Source organism: Sus scrofa, chromosome 16, assembly GCF_000003025.6.
Source record: "Sus scrofa isolate TJ Tabasco breed Duroc chromosome 16, Sscrofa11.1, whole genome shotgun sequence".
Lineage (NCBI taxonomy): Eukaryota > Metazoa > Chordata > Mammalia > Artiodactyla > Suidae > Sus > Sus scrofa.
The window spans coordinates 64,011,336-64,028,328 of record NC_010458.4 but is presented as its reverse complement, the minus strand read 5'-3'; positions in this window follow the sequence as shown (position 1 = coordinate 64,028,328).

Here is a 16,993-nt window from a genome sequence, read left to right as displayed (position 1 = left end):
TGTCACAATGGGCGCCTCGGACAAGAGGGGCTGTGAATAACAGCCTCCTATGCATATCAGCTCGTGAAGCTGGCCCTGGGCTCTTGTCACCTGCCCCAGCCGCCACGTATCCAGCGTCCTCACCTAGCGCTCCCTCCCAGTCTGGTCTCCAGGGCAGTGACTCACATGCTGACTTTGCCTCCTCTCTGTCCTGCACCACCTTCAGCTCCCCTCCCCTCCCTGTCCCAGATCTCTCTGGAAGAAAACAACCTGGTAAACCAGGGGCGGGCATAGCTGCTTAGTCAGCTACTCACAGGAGTAACTGAATTGTCTTTTAGATAATACTTAGGGTTTTAATTTCAAATTATGAAAGGGATACTTTTATAATTTGAAAACTTCAGGGGAAGAATACGGAGAAAGAAACCAAGCACACGGAAGTAAATGAACATCGCGAGACCCAAGGCAACATCCCAAGCCAATTAAATCAGAATTCCTATAAATGGGATCCTATATCATCATTGCTTTTTATTTTTTATTTTTTAATTTTAATTTTAATTTTTTGTCTTTTTTAAGACTGCATCCGTGGCATATGGAAGTTCCCAGGCTATGGGTCAAATCGGAGCTGTAGCTGCTGGCTTACTCCAGAGTCACAGCAACACAGGGTCCGAGCTGCATCTGTGACCTATACCACAGCTCACAGCTGGATCCTTAACCTGCTAAGCAAGGCCAAGGATGGAACCTGCGTCTTCATGGATGCCAGTCAGATTCCTTTCCGCTGAGGTATGATGGGGACTCCCATCATTGTTTTTTTAAATTTTAGAGGTGAGTCCAATGTGCAGGCAGGGCGGAACCATCAACTTAGAGATACTTGCCAACAGCGCTTTGAAGTAGTTCTTGTATTTTTCTTTATTGTTATATTTGGATCATACTGTATATACTATTTGAAACCTGATTTTATTTTCTTTGGCCTGACAATATATTATGAATATCTAACCCGAATCATTAAATATTCTTCTGTGACTTCTATTCTTCTATGTAATTTTAAAAATTGGCTATGTAGTTTTCCATCTTATGGACCGCACCGTAATTATTTTTAGCCCATTACCTATTATTTGGCACTTTTCTAAAATTTTACTGATTAAAATAATACTGAGATGTATTTCTATTATCTCTGATACTTAGCTAACACAAACAGTATATGAGCGTATGCTGGATACTATTCTAAGGCATTAGGTGTATTTTATTTAGTCTCCAAAACCAGCCTCTCAGGTAGGTCCTGTTATCATCCCCATTTTAGAAGTGAGGAAACTGAGTCTCAAAGAAGCTAAATCACATGACTGATTAGAGGGTGGAGCCAATCTGACTCCCAAGTCCACGCTCTGGAATTAAAATTGCTAGATCAAAAAACATGAACATTTTCAAGGTTTTGTCTTTTTTTTTTTGTTGTTGTTGTTGCTATTTCTTGGGCCGCTCCCACGGCATATGGAGGTTCCCAGGCTAGGGGCTGAATCGGAGCTGTAGCCACCGGCCTACGCCAGAGGCACAGCAACGCAGGATCCGAGCCGCGTCTGCAACCTACACCACAGCTCACGGCAACGCCGGATCATTAACCCACTGAGCGAGGGCAGGGACCGAACCCGCAACCTCGTGGTTCCTAGTCGGATTCGTTAACCACTGCGCCACGACGGGAACTCCTCAAGGTTTTTGAAACACTTTGCCAAATGGCCCACCAGAAAGGTTTTATCCACTTATTTCCTCACCAGCCACATAGGTGAGACAGAGCAGGGCTCTTTGAGTTGAAAAATCATTCTATAACCAAATGATTATAACCAATTATCTATTATAGCAAAACTTATTGAGTTTCTGATGTTTTACTGGCCTAAAGCTACTTGCTCAAGGGAAGCTGATTCAGCTTCTTCCAGCTGCTCATGAGAGTGAGTGGAACTGGTTTTTGGGAACCTTAGAAGGAGGACAGAGGAGTCTTCACATCCAAGAGGACAAGGGAGTCCCAGGAAAGAGAGATAGGTGAGAGAAGAGACTTCTGGAAGCCCACTGAGGGGCTCCATGCGTGCTTATGTGTCTCAAATACAAAACTCTGTGCACCACGTCCCCAGTTCTTCTATGTATTTGTCAAGTCTAATAGCTTGATTATTATTATTTTTCTTTCGGAAAAGGATTTTTAACTACATAAGACTTTTCCTGTCATCCCTTCTCCCCACCACATGCACACTGATATTACCCTTGTTTCTGAGGGATTTCCTATTTATAGCAGGAAAGTAAAAGAACTTGCCAGAACTATGAACTCCTTGAGGACAGGGGCCTGTGTCTTTTTTTAAAATTATATTTATTCTCAATGGAGCTGGCAGGTCATAATTTTTATTTCTATTCCCAGAGCACCACATCCTATTAATTGATGCTTTACTGTGGTTGTTACAGAGGCCCAAATCAAACTCTCTTTAAAAAGGAGGAGAGTCTAGGATGAAGAGGGAATATGGTTGAATTCAGAGATTTGAAAGATGTTGTCTATCTGTCTTTCTCCTCTCTGGGCTGTGCTAATTCTTTTTAACATAAAAATGGGCTCCCTTTTAACCCTCCCACTGTTGGTGGGGATGTAAGTTGGTGTAGCCACTCTGGAAAATGGTATGGAGGTTCCTCAGAAAACTGAAGATAGAATTACCGTATGATCCAGCAATCCCCCTCCTGGGCATATATTCAGACAAAGCTATAATTCAAAAACAAAATACATGCTCCCCTATGTTCATAGCAGCACTATTCGCAATAACCAAGACATGAAGCAGCCTAAATGTTTATCAACAGAGAAATGGATTAGAATGTGGTACATGTATACAGTAGAATACTACTCAGTCACAAAAAGAATGAAATAATGTCATTTGCAGCAATATAGAAGCAACTGGAGATTCTCATACTAAGTGAAGTCAGAAAGAGAAAGACAAATACGATATGATATCACTTATATGTGGAATCTAAAATATGGCCCAAATGAACCTATTGAAGAAATGGAAACAGATTCATGAACACAGCAGTGTGGCTGCCAAGAGGGATGGGTTGTGGGGGGGATGGACTGGGAGTTTGAGGTTAGCACATGTAAGCTATTATATATAGAATGGATAAACAACAAGGTCCTACTGTATTCAATATTCTATGATAAACCATAATGGAAAGGAACATTAAAAAAGAACATGTATATATATGTATAAGGGAATCACCTTGCTATGCAGCAGAAGTTAACATAACATTGTAAATCAACTATACTTTAATAAAAAAATAGGGAGTTCCCTTTGTGGCTCAGAAGTAAAAAACCCAGCTAGTATCCATGAGGGTGCGGGTTCGATCCCTGGCCTCGCTCAGTGGATTAAGGATCCAGTGTTGCCATGAGCTGTGGTTTATTGAAGACATGGCTAGGATCCCGCGTTGCTGTGGCTGTGGCTGATTCAACCCCTAACCTGGGAACTTCCATACACCCTAAATAAATAAATAAATAAATGTGATGTGGATTACCTAGAATATTAAATGATGTAGACATGAGTATGCATGAGGTATATTATTATTGCATGTATATTTGTGTGTATATTTTAAATTAATTCATTCATTTTAATGAAGTTTTTATTTTTTAAATAAAAAAAAGATGAGCTCCCTTCACATGGCCCATTTCTTCTCTTGGATTTTATATACAAGTACTGGGACAGAGAATTCTCTTTTGTCTTGGGCCTGGCTAATCTGGGTTGATGAGGCCAGGAGCTGCCTGTGCCCATCTCCTGCCATGGGATCCCAGCTTAACCTCAGGGAGAGAGAGGACCGCTCTCCCCTAACATCTGCATGTCAGTCCCAGAGAGGGACTGGCCGACTTGGCTCGAATCACACCAGATCAATCAACCATCGCATCCAGTGGGATAAAGCGTCATAAGAGGCTAGACCATTTCTGTGGTACCTTATGTGGTAGGATGCTGCACCTGGTACCCACAGGAAGGGATTGGAAAATAGTGCCAGGAAGACAAACTAACAACGAACTGTGTTCAGACTCCCTGTCTTCCTAGCCTGGGGTTTTAAATTAATTCGGATTTTTTATTTCTGGGGTTAATGGCATGTTCTTTCTAGTACTTTCCATTCTGTGGATAAGACAAACACTTGTTTTCATCAAAATATGATTTTTTTTTTTGGTGTTTTTGCTATTTCTTGGGCCGCTCCCGCGGCATATGGAGGTTCCCAGGCTAGGGGTCGAATCAGAGCTGTAGCTGCCAGCCTACGCCAGAGCCACAGCAACGCAGGATCCGAGCCACATCTGCAACCTACACCACAGCTCACGGCAACGCCAGATCGTTAACCCACTGAGCAAGGGCAGGGACCGAACCTGCAACCTCATAGTTCCTAGTCGGATTCGTTAACCACTGCGCCACGACAGGAACTCCAAAATATGATTTTTTTAAAAAGACTTCCTCTTTGCTCATTGCTTTCTTATAATTTTAAATATGCAGATATCGTCACATTTATTGCCAAATTTCTCAAATGAGGAGGTCAACCTTTGAAGCCTCCATGTCTCAACCAGTTACTCACTATAACTTGCTTTAGGGAGTTCCTATCGTGGTGCAATGAATCTGACTAGCATCCACAAGGATGCAGGTTCAATCCCTGGCCTCATGCAGTGGGTTAAGGATCTGGCATTGCCATGAGCTGTGGTGTAGGTTTCAGACGTGGCTTGGATCTGGCATTGCTGTGGCTGTGGGTGTAGGCTGGCAGCTGTAGCTCTGATTGGACCCCTAACCTGGGAACCTCCATATGCTGTGGGTGCGGCCTTAAAAAGACACACACACACAAAATTGCTTTAAATATGGGGTCTGGACACGCATCTCCACTGCAGCAGCCTCTTGTAGGCCTCTCATGACCCCTGAGTCTCTGAATCCATTGTTATTTCTTGGCCACGTTCTCCTTGTTGTTCCGACAGTTCATAATGTGCAGTCTTCCTTTTGAGAGCTATCTCCATTTCAGGAGCAAAGAATGTCTTCGTGAAGGACCTGGATAGACTGTTTCCCTTCCTGGCACTTCTGCCCCTTGGGGTCTGGTTTTGTTCTCCGCCTGTAAATAGAGGTCAGACCCACTGTTTGCTCCCCACCCCCAACACCTTCCATCTGGCTCTGTTTTGCCTTTGGGTGGCAGAATGGACTTGCAGAAGGAACATAAGCTTTGGAATTAGACAAATTTGTGTTCGCATCCTGGTTCCACTGCTTACCTGGTGTGGGGCCCTCATTGAAGTGACATTTTCCTCCAGATTTCTTTGGGCATCAGTTTCTTCTGTAAGTGGAGGGAAACAACATCACCTGCCTCGTAGGATGGCCACGTAGCTTTACAAGTGAGGTGGAGGCACAAGGCCAGCATCCCAGGAGGTGTGCCAGAGATGCAAATTCCCTTTCTCCCCTCCCCTCCTCACCTAAAAGATTTGGCTTGTCCTTTGTCACCTTAGGAATCAGCTCAGTTATACAAATCACCACAGTTATACATTCTAAAAAATTTGCCAATCCATCATATATTTTAAACTATATTCTTACCTTCCATATTCTAAAAAAGCTGGCCTTTAGAAACAAACTGAAAGCTAACTATTCTTTGGTAAAAGCTTCTCTGCTTTTTTGTCTATATAACACTACTTTTTCCTGTCACTCTTCCTGGTGTACAGCCATCTATCCCATGCCCTCTCCCCTCCATCCTTTTCAGCACCTGCTCCATTTTCCTGTGGAAAGAGCACACTCTCTTCTTTTAGGAACTGTTCCTCTTTCTTGCCATCTGGCTCTGGAAGGCTGAGGACTATCATGTGAGCAAAGCTCGAACCAATTGTCATAACTCATTCCCTCGCCAGAGCAGGTGGCTGAAGAGTTCCCATCGAGACGCAGCAGTAACGAACCCAACTAGTATTCATGAGGACGTGGGTTCGATCCCTGGCCTCGCTCAGTGGGTTAAGAATCCAGTGTTGCCATGAGCTGTGGTGTAGGTTGAAGGTGCAGTTTGGATCTGGAACTGATGTGGCTGTGGTCTAGGCTGGCAGCTGTCGCTCCAATTGGACCCCTGGCCTGGGAACTTCCATATGCCACAGGTGCAGCCCTAAAAACGGCAAAAGAGAAAAAAGAAAAAGAAAAAGAAAAAAGAAAAGCAGTTGGCTCAGTGGTGGCCACAAGATCCGAGTTCGGTTTGGTGATATCCTCCTCTTGAATTTTATGTGTGGGTTCTCAAGACATCTTCTTCCTCCTTGAGCATTGCTAATCGAGACTGATAAAGGCTGGAGCTGCCTGTGCCAGGTCTCCTGCTGTGTGGTAAAGCTCTTCCGTCTTAGCAGAGAATGAGTCCAACCCATGGAGAGAAGCAGAGAGCTGAGCTATGGGGTGAGGAGGGAGCAGAGAGATAACATCATTTGATTTCCTGAGGACACTCTAGTCCTGACCTTCCAAGATATGAGCCAGTGAATTCTGATTTTTTTTCTTAAACCAGATTGGTTTGGTTTCTACTTCTTGAAGTCAAGGGCCCTAATAAACTTCTAAAGAAATGGCTACCTTATAAATGAGACTTGTGTATGTGTCACCACAAAATCTGACAACCAGGCAAAGTTGCTAATAAGGCATAGAGTCACATATTGAATTCCTACTAAGGGCAAAAGGATCTGGGGCTGCAAAGGCCCTTCTACATTTTTATTACTGGAAACTGGCATAGTTCCTGGAACATAGAAGGTCCCAATATGTGTATAGGAGTAAAGTAGGGCATGAGGGGAGATCTAATTGGTTCAGTTGGCCAGTCACCTTTCGGTCCAGGAGAGTCTCATTGGCCAGGCCACTGAGTCCCACATGGGCCTTGGCCAGTCCATACCCTGGCTATCTATAGGTCAGGCCAGTTGTGGGTAGGGATTCATGATGCAGAAAATAACCTTATTGCATAAGGATTCTTTAATTTGACTGTGGGATGGCAGATTCTTGAGTCTCACAAGGGGACAGAATAGCCTGGCACTTTAGCTTGGCTTGTCCAGGCCATTTGAGCCCTCGATGAAAGGTTTGGAGAACCACTGGGGGAGCTCCAGAAAAAGCTGAGCTATTCCTGTCCTGAGGGTCTCCCCTGGGCTTCTCTTCCAGAGCAGGGCAGGGATCCCAGACAAAGGGGGTAGTTCTCTGAAGCCACTGGAGTCTGAGCACCTGCCAGAGGTTGGCTGACTCCAGGGTGACCTGCTGAGGCCTGCTGGTGGGAAACAAGCTCCAGCTGTGGGGAGCCTGACTGCTGCCTCTTCTGGGGACCGGGAGGCGGACTGCTACCTCTTCTTGGGATGGGAGCCTAGGAGAGCAATAACACTGCTGGTGTCAGCCTGTTTCTGACCATGTCCCCAGGCTTTGTTCCCACTGTAAGCTGACGCTGGTGGAGAAGGGCCCCTCACCTCCTCCTCGAAGAGTCAAGGGGTCTCAGGGGCAGAGTTTATTCTCAGACACCAAGCAGCTTCCTGTAGGGCTACAGAGTGAGTGTAAGGAAAGCAAACCCCACAGAACAGGCTTGGTGAGGAGGGCTTGGCCTTGGAGGGTTGGCGTTTGAAGTCAGTTTGAATCTCTGCCCTGTCTGCACAGCAACAGAACTAACCAGGAGGCAGTGAACTATACCCAGAGGGGCCCACAACAGGGATCTGGGGACTCAGGGATTTTCCCAGCTTTCTCTAAGCAGCTGTGGGACCAGGGCCAAGCCTCAGTCTCCTTATGGTAAACTTAGATAACTTGGGTCACTTGCTCTTGGAGGATTTCTCTTGGTGAGTAATCACACTTCCCATTCAATGATTGATCTAAATTCACTCTTTCTGTTGAGATGATCAGTCTGGAAAATGTGGGCCTCAAAGGTGATTTTCCTTATAGGCAGTAAAGGATGGATGAGAAGCAACATTATTCCAAATGGAATGACAATAGGAATAATTGTTATAAGAATGATAATAACAAAATGACCATTTAAAAAATACTCACTCTGGAGTTCCCGTCGTGGCTCAGTGGTTAACGAATCCGACTAGGAACCATGAGGTTGCGGGTTTGATCCCTGGCCTTGCTCAGTGGGTTAAGGATCTGGCATTGCCGTGAGCTGTGGTGTAGGTTACAGACACGGTTCGGATCCTGTGTTGCTGAGGCTCTGGCGTAGGCCAGTGGCTACAGCTCCGATTAGACCCCTAGCCTGGGAACCATCATATGCCGCGGGAGTGGCCAAAGAAAATAGCAAAAAGACAAAAAAATAAAAAAAATAAAAAATACTCACTCTGAGCCAGACTATTAAGGATTTTACGGTATATTACTGTATGGATATTTTACCACACTCCTCTGGGATGCGTGTGATGATTCATGTTTTAGAGATGAAACTGTTTAAGTTCAGAGAGGTGAGGTTACTTGCTAGTGGCAAAGCTTAGATTTGAACCTAGGTCTGCTTGTTTCTAAATACCATGTTCTTGTCTCCTCTGTTATCAAGTGGGTGAGTGGTACCTTACACTTGATGCGGTGAAAACAAAGATATATAGAGGCAGCAATTACTCACCGCCCTGCTTAGAAGACAGGGCTGATTGTCTCTCAGTTGTTACTGTGTCATTTAAAGCCCTCAGCAACGTAGCCCCAGACTTCTTTTCTCAATTTCATTGCTCACTTTCCCCATTACCTTCATCAGACTCATGCCTCATTCAGCACACTCCTGCTCAGGCAAGATTCAGGTGCTGTCACAGTTTTGAAGATAATCTCTGGTTTTCCCAAACAGTTAGCCAAGTGCCCTTTTGCTTCCGTGGTAGCATGCTACCTATTCTGCAATTACGTTTTAGTCAACAGTCATTTAATGCATATTTACTGAGTGATTCTCTGTGCTTAGTATTATGTTAGGTGCTTGTGAATTTTCTCCTGTCCACTCTCCCTACCCTCTAAGCAACCAACACATAATCAAACTCACAGATCTTTTTTATCAGAGATGTGTCTTATTCCCTGTGAATCTCACATAATTGACAACTTGGCCTGGTACATTAAAGATCCTTGATAGCTATTTGAAATGTCGATACATGACCTAGAACCTACTCCATTTTTTTTCATTTTATTATTATTATTCTTTTATAGTTATTTCCCCAATATTTTTTTAAACTCCATTTTTTGAATAATGGCTAGTTTCTTTCCTGTACATCCTTCAATAGATTCTTAGACTCTTGTGGACAGGAGCTGAATCTTATGTTGTTTTGTCCCCTTTGAGAAGGAATTTAATACATGTTTATTGGATGAATGATTAGTGAGAAGGATGAGTTCTGGGGAATGCTTGTGCTAATTCTATAGGTGTTGATGAAGCACCTGAGATCATTACTTGAGTGGGCACCATGAAGAGTCAATCCCGTGTAAATCTCATGACTCAATATCCCGTGTGTCTAGTGACCAGGCTTCTGCCTACAGAGTAACATGGGAAAGATTCAGCAGAGGGAGAAAGCAGGCACCAACAAGACACCACTGCTGGTCCCTGGCCACGTCCTCAGCCCACCTGTGGCTGCGATTCCCACAGCGTCCCTCCCTTAGAGGGCTCTCTGCCTCTGGGTAGAAATGAATGTGGCCTGTGAAAAAGCCCTGAGATATTGCAGAGATGATTGCCCTGTATAATTCAACAGTAACTAAAGCAGAAAGAAGGATTGGGACCCTTCCTGAGTCCAGAATCATTGCTCTTGCAACTAGAAAAAGCCAGAACAGGTCATTTGACCTGATTCTAATATTCTGTGTGCAGAAATGATTGAGTGGCTTGGGCCTCAGAATTCTCTTTGGGAGGAGAACTGTCTTGAGACCCTGGGGACAGAGTTGGCAGGAGACAAAGTAATGAAGAGAGAACTGGTGTTTTTTGCATAAAAATAAATAGGGGTTTTGCTTGAGAGAATTTGAAGGAAGAGAGGAAATAGAAGGGAGAGAACCCAGCAAGGGAATATTGGACCTTGACATTTGCATTAGTGGAAATTTTAAGAATAAGGATGTGTGATTTTTGACTGCACATTTTTTGTGTGTGTCTGAGTGCTGTAAACTTTCTCTGTCTTCAATAGACACACACAAACATACACACACACAGACACACACGTCTTGCATAAGTGGGTTGGTAGGGGGAAAAAAGAAAGAAATTGTAGAGAAAGTGCTGAGTTTCTTGTTTGTATTGGCGCAAAGAACCCACACAGGATGGTGAGATTGTCCATTAACTGAAATCATTCAGTGGAAGCAGGTGATTAAGACAGAGGTAACAGGACATCCTCAGAAGTGTGGACAAGAATTAGGATTAGGTATTATAAATAGGATGGGGTCTCAAACCAATTTTTATTTGATTTTCAAAGAACAGGGACATTCACTAGGGTGTCTGGTTTTAAGTAGCAGAAGTGGATTCTGGCTAAAAAGCAACTAGAGGACTTTATTAGGTGGATTCTGGGTGAGAATCCAGAGAACTAAAGAGAAAATTGAACAATCAGGTCACATTGAATAGGAACTAGAGGATACTTCTTCAGAGCATCCCTGTGGGGGTGAATCAGCCCAGCCTTTTGCCATGCTAGTGAGGCTCCGCTGAAGATCAGACTTCAGAGAGGAAGTTTTATGGAGGAGTTCGGGTCACACATGCCAGGACCCACCCGTCCCCATACTTGGCTGGAGTAACATGGAGTCATTGACTGTCATCATTGACCACCTTCTCAGGACCACATGAGAGAATAAGAGGAGACTTTTCAAAGAAAGGAAAGGGGTACTGTAACCAAAACTCAGAGGAAGGGCTGCTGGGCAAGCATAAGCAGCAGGTGTCTACACTCACATACCTTGGCTAGGAGATGCTGCTGCTGCATGTACTGTTTGTAAAAATACTGAACACAGGCGGTACAAAGTTCAACCATGGAGAAAGGTATTAAGATAAAAGTGAGGCTCCCCTTCACCTCTGAGCTCAGTTTGTCCTATAGAGGCCACCACTCTTTCTTGTGTCTCCTTCCATGTCAACACACACACACATGCTCTACTGCTGCCACCATAAGGGCCTGTCCCCCAGACTCTGAGCCCTTTGGGGGCAAAGCCTCCTTACTTGCCTCTGGGGAACTGACAACTAGGACAGTCTGGCTCCCCACTGAAATTCAGCAGCCAACTGCTAAGAGCCAACTTCTTGCAGGAGGGAGAAAGGGAGGGAAGGAGGACAGATTCTGTCTGAGATCATTTGGTGCCTCACTCCATGATCTATGAGTTGCTTTTAATTTCCTGTGCTCAGCTGCCTGGCAGCCTGATGAAATGAAGGAGATAGCAGGGCTTCAGATCTGGCTGTGCCTGGCCCAGGGCTTGTCTGCTCACTGCAGGACCATGATCTCTAGACCCTGAAGAGAGAAAAGCTCTGTGTGTGCCCCCCGTCCTCCGTGTAAAGAGGGTGCAGAATGGGCTGCTCAAAAACTAACACCCTTCCCAGAGGCGGGGCAAATTTCACTACTTAGGCTTTGGGTGTAGACAGGGATGGTTTGGTTCTGGCTCTGTTGCCTCCTGGCTAGTTGCCTCATTCTCTGAGCCTCAGTTTCCTCAATCATAAGTAGAGGAGGTAAGTAGAAGGGACCTCAATTAGTTCTTATGAGGATCCAAAGAGCATGAATTCAATGTGTGAAGCAAGGTGCCTGGGACCTGGCACATACTGAGTTTGTGCTTAGTATTATCATCATTCTTTCTATTTACCACAAAGTCACCAGGATCAGTTCTCAGCAAAATGGCCCAACTGGTGACTTTGTCTTCCATCTTTCCTTGAGCGCACCTTTCCTTTCCAGGTACAGTGTGGTTTGATCTTTCCTCATCTCTTCTGATATGGACAATAAGAACTCCTTCTACTGTTGGCTGCTGCTACTGCCAGTCTTACCATCATAACCACCTGCCACTGATTCAGTGTTAATTTTATATCAGGCATGGTGCCCTGAGCGTGAGGTGTGCCACCTAATATTTAAACAGTCGCTATTCCCACTTCAAGGCTGAGAAAATGTAGTCACGTAGAGTCAGGGTGATTTCCTCCCGATTGAGTGACTAATTAAAACCAGCATTCTGTTTTTATAATAGGATGTAGAGATTTAACGGATTATCTTCACCATTAGGTTTGCATTTTCAAAGTAATCTTCAAAAAGAGGTCAGAGTTTACTCGGAAGAAATGAATTGATAACTGGAGCAAGTCAAACTTCTTTGATGGGCTTGGGGAAGAAAGACTTGTGTTGGTGAATAAGAAATGCTTTCCTACTACCCTTGAAATAAAATAGAATCCATTGCCTGCTCCATCTCAAGTTAGGAGCAATCCTAAATGTATCTGTGAGAGAATAGTTCAAAATTCCTTACTGGGTTTTTTGTTTGTTTGTTTGTTTGTTTGTTTTTTTTGGCAAAACAGAGTGGTTGATTCTTAAGAATTCTACTTCCTTATGCATGAGATTGGGTAACAAACACAACTCTTCTCCAGACTCAAGATCTCAAGAAAACCAAAGACCTTGCTCCAACTTCAGTGAGGTTCTACTGTTGGGTACTGAGACTTCACCCTGAGAACCCACAAGGCTTCCTGTTTGTAGATGTTGCTGCAGTGACTTGCCCATCTGGTGTCTGGCAGGTGACAGGGATGGACAAAGGAAAAGGGAGTCAGTCGAATAGGGGCTGGACACCAACCCCAAATATGACACATTCTCCAGCTCCATGAGCTCTTAAGGGATGACTGGTCTCATTATTTTTACAAAGACTTCCAAAAAGTGGGAAGTGAGCAGGCTTGGGTTCCATACCTGCAGTCAGTGAGTGACATGCTCAGAATTCACTTGAAGAGGCGTCTTTGGTGAGAATAATTAGAGTGTGCAACATCTATGTAGCTCATTGTTCATCAAGGGCTTCTGCTGTCTTTCTTTGTCCCCTTTCCCCTGCCTCCCTTTCCTTCTTTGCTTCCCCCTTCATTTCTCCCTCTTCCTCCTCCCATCCTTGTGCATTTCCAACTTTTTAAAGTTGAATAGAAAGGATATCTCATGCCCAATTCACACTAAGGTAAGTGGCAAAAGAGGGACTGAGACTGTAAATGCCATCACCACCCTTGGCGGTGGTGCAGTCCTTGCTCTGTTACTGGCAACTCAACGCCTAAGAGCACCTTCCTTCATCTCTCTAATTCTCTGCTTCCTCTGGAAACAGGACAATAATAGCAGCTACCTCAGCGGGTGGCTGTGAGGACTAATTGAGATATGTAAAGTACTTATCAGAGTACCTGGCACATAGCAAGTGAATGTCACTTTATTCCTATAATCCTAGACACTGTCATCATGTAGATTTGGGGCCAATTAGCTGACTTCACATATTGGACTCATGTTTATATGGTGCTTTGCACTATAAAAGATTTATTTTGCAGTGCCATAATTCACTTTCCAATGGGAACTGCTGTATAGCACAGGGAATTCTAGCCAATACTCTGTGATAATTTATATGGGAAAAGAACCTGGAAAAGGATGGATGTGTGTTTATATATAACTGAATCACTTTGTTGTGCAGCATAAATTATAACATAATAAATTATAAATCAACTATACTTCAATAAAACTTAAAAAAACCCTCCAAAACCAAAGAACGAAACAAAGAAAGAGAAAATATAATTCACTTTTCATTTGGCAAAGATGTTAATACCTAGTGCTGGTTAGCTTGTGGTGAAATGGGGTTTGGTTCCTCTCATCAGGGCTTGCTGCATTCACACAGTGCTGTGGATACTATTACACTTTATATAGTCTTACAAGGAGGTGAGCCCGGTTCTCATCCCAGTGATGGGATGGGACTTGTTGTCAACTTTTGGAAGGCCGACTTCAGTGTTCACTTGACACTCTAGAAAGTTCCACTGGAGCCAAAGCAAGATCAACTAATGTCTGAAGATGACATGAAGTGACCTGTAGGGATTTAGACAAATCAGTAAGCATTCTTCAGGGAGCGGCATTAAAACAAGGGAAAGAAATTGAAAATGACTCATCTGTGTGTGTGTGTGGTCAAATGGAGGAGGAATGTTTCAGACTATTGTTTATGGCAATGGAGGAATGACCCCTGAAAACTGGAGACCTTAAAAACACACTTGCAAACCCAGTTGGATGACTCACAGACTTCTCAACCTTCCCTGTCCACACCTGCACTTTTGATTCATTCCATCCCATCCATTGAACCCATTTCAGGTGGTTCCACATGTGCTCAGTTAAAAAACCCAGGTGGCATCATCAATTTCTTCATTTTCCTAATGCCATCCAAGTGATCAGAAGTCCTGTGTTTTCTGCCTCCACTGTGCATCTTTCATCAGTCCCCTTGTCATCTCCCTGCCACTCGCCCCTTCACTGTACCATTACACAACCCTGTAACTGCATTTCTTGCTTCCACTTTTGCCTCTGCGAATCCTATCTCCACAAAGCAGGAAGTGATTTTAGGCATCTGGGCAAAGACTTGGAGAGGGCCTTTGAAAATATGTCTGATCATGTCACTTCCCTGTTTAAAAATCCTCATCAGTAAGATGAGGATGGTGAGCATGTCTTCCTCCTAGGGTTGATGGGAGCAGTAAAGGAGAGACCTCACCTTAAAAGGTCAGCACACAGTGTGTGCTCAGGAATGGTAGCTGTTCTTGTGGGGGACATGATGGTCCCTGCTCTCTTGGACCAGGTTTCTTTAATACTGACTAGGAGACAAGAGACCTGTCCTCATTTGCCATTCATTATCTGTCTTCATTAGCTCTGTAGTCTTGGATAAGCTGCTTAATATCCTCTGAACCTCAGTTTTGTCATCTGTGAAATAGGAGTGATAATATTACCTGCCTCATTAGGTTGTTGTGAGTATTCATTGAGATAGTACATAAGGTGCCTGGCATGATACTTGACACATAGTAAATGCTGAAACAACAGTAACTGTGAGTTTCTGTTATAATTGTTACATCTTGCTGTCTCCCTCGGAGGTGGTTGGTTTTCAGTAATCATCATCTGTGGTACCCCTGACTGGCATGACTGGTGCAGTTTGCCTACCTCTGGGGTAAGTTCAAGACTCCAGTCCTCAGTATCTGGCAAATAAAATAAAGATGGACACACTGGGAGCATTTCCTCCTGCATCTGCCTTGACTCCTTGCTATTTAGGAGCTGTGTGTTGTGCATCTTTTGCAGGTGAGGCCACTACCATAGCACAACTGGGATGCCATATGCAGAATGACTGGTTCTGGTTTGCCACCCCATTGTTGCCTTTGGCATTCAGGTCTTTGATGGAGGGATGCCATGGTTGCATTCTTCAGAGCAGCAAAGAGAAAACAGCGCAGCTCTTGCCAATTTCCTTGAGCTCCAAGGGAAAGAAACAAGTAACATGAGTAACAACATGAAAATGAGATTGGGGTTGTGTTGGAATGAGCTGAAAGCCTTAGGGGCATGCTCGAGGAACATCGTTGTTCCTATCTGGCTGCCTGGGATTTTTCATACTGCTGGGTGTAATTTGCTAACAGAAGAGAGGCAGTATTCAAGTGACGGAGTGGAGACAGGAGCCCTGGTGACATGGCACCTAAGGAGAGGGAAGACTGGACAGAGAAAGGAGTGATGTCTACAGAAGACTAATAGATTTCCAGTGTAGTGTGTGATGTAGACCTCTCTTCCTCCCCTAGTTCAACTCATAAAGACACTTGCATTCATCTCCTGTATATGGGGAATTGGATCTGCTTGGGGGCATGTGGCAGAGTGCTAAATGTAAACTCAAGGTTGGCATTAGGGAAGAGCAGAGGGAGTCAAAGGGAACCCTGCATGTACTGATCACCATTGTATAAAGACGCAGTAACTTGCTTGGTTATATAAATCTTATCCTCCCCATGAATGTAAATGTTATACAGAGAGTACTCAGATTGCTGTATTAGTCTGAATTAATAAGAAAAGCTGGCTAACATAAACCTCTCTTTCTCCCACTCTTACCCCCTGCAAAGAGAAGGAGCATTGTTTAGCTAAAGCAAGTTGGAGGAAATTATATAGGATCTTTGGAAAACGGGAGGAGACAAGAAGGATTCCTTCAGACTAGAGAGAGAGGGAAGAGAAGCTGCTGATACTTCGACTGTTTTGTTTTTTTAAAAATCTGTTGCTGCTTAAAGAAACATCCCCAGACTTGATGACTTAGAACAGCAACAACATTTATTTTGCTCATGAATCTGTAGTTTGGCCAGGGTTGGGCGGGAACAGTGTGTTTCTCTCTCCACTCAGCTGGGGTGGCTGGAATCTTCTCCTGGCATGTTTACTTTCTGGGCTAGCAAATTCGTGCTGGCTGCCACTGGGGGTCCTTGGCTGGGGCTGCCGACCAGCACACTTACTCCTTCCCCTGGGGGCCTGAGCTTCCTCTTCACCACGTGGCGGCCAGGTTCTCAGGTGAGCATCTTGGAAGTGAGAACCAGGCAGAGCTGTGTCACCTTTTCTAACCTAGCTTGGGAATTCCTGCAGCATCACTTTAACTGCATTTAGTCATTAGAAGTGAGTCACCAAGTGTGTTAATTTGCTAGGGCTGTCATAACAAAGTACTAGAGGGTGGGAGACTTAAAGAACAGAAATTAATTTCTCACAGTTCTGGGGACTAGAAGTCCAAGATCAAGGTATCAGCAAGGTTGGTTCTTCTGAGGAAATTAATTTCTCACAGTTCGGGGGGCTAGAAGTCCAAGATCAAGGTATCAGCAAGGTTGGTTCTTCTGAGGACTCCCTCCTTGTCTTGTAGACTAGCTGTCTGCTCCCTGTGTCATCACGGTCTTCTGTGTATGTGTGTGTCCTCTAAGCTCTGCTTATTAGGGCACTGTTCAGATTGCATAAGGTCCCAACCTAATGGCCTAATTTTATTTACCTCTTCAAGGGCACAATCTCCAAGTGAGGTCACATTCTGAAGTACTGGGTGGTCAGACCTTCCGTTTATGAATTTTGGGGAGCAGGGGTGGAAGGGGAGATGCAAGTCAGCCTGCAATACCAAGGCTAGCCCATATCCAAAGAGGGAGGAATTAGACCCCGTTTTTTGATGGGAGGAATATT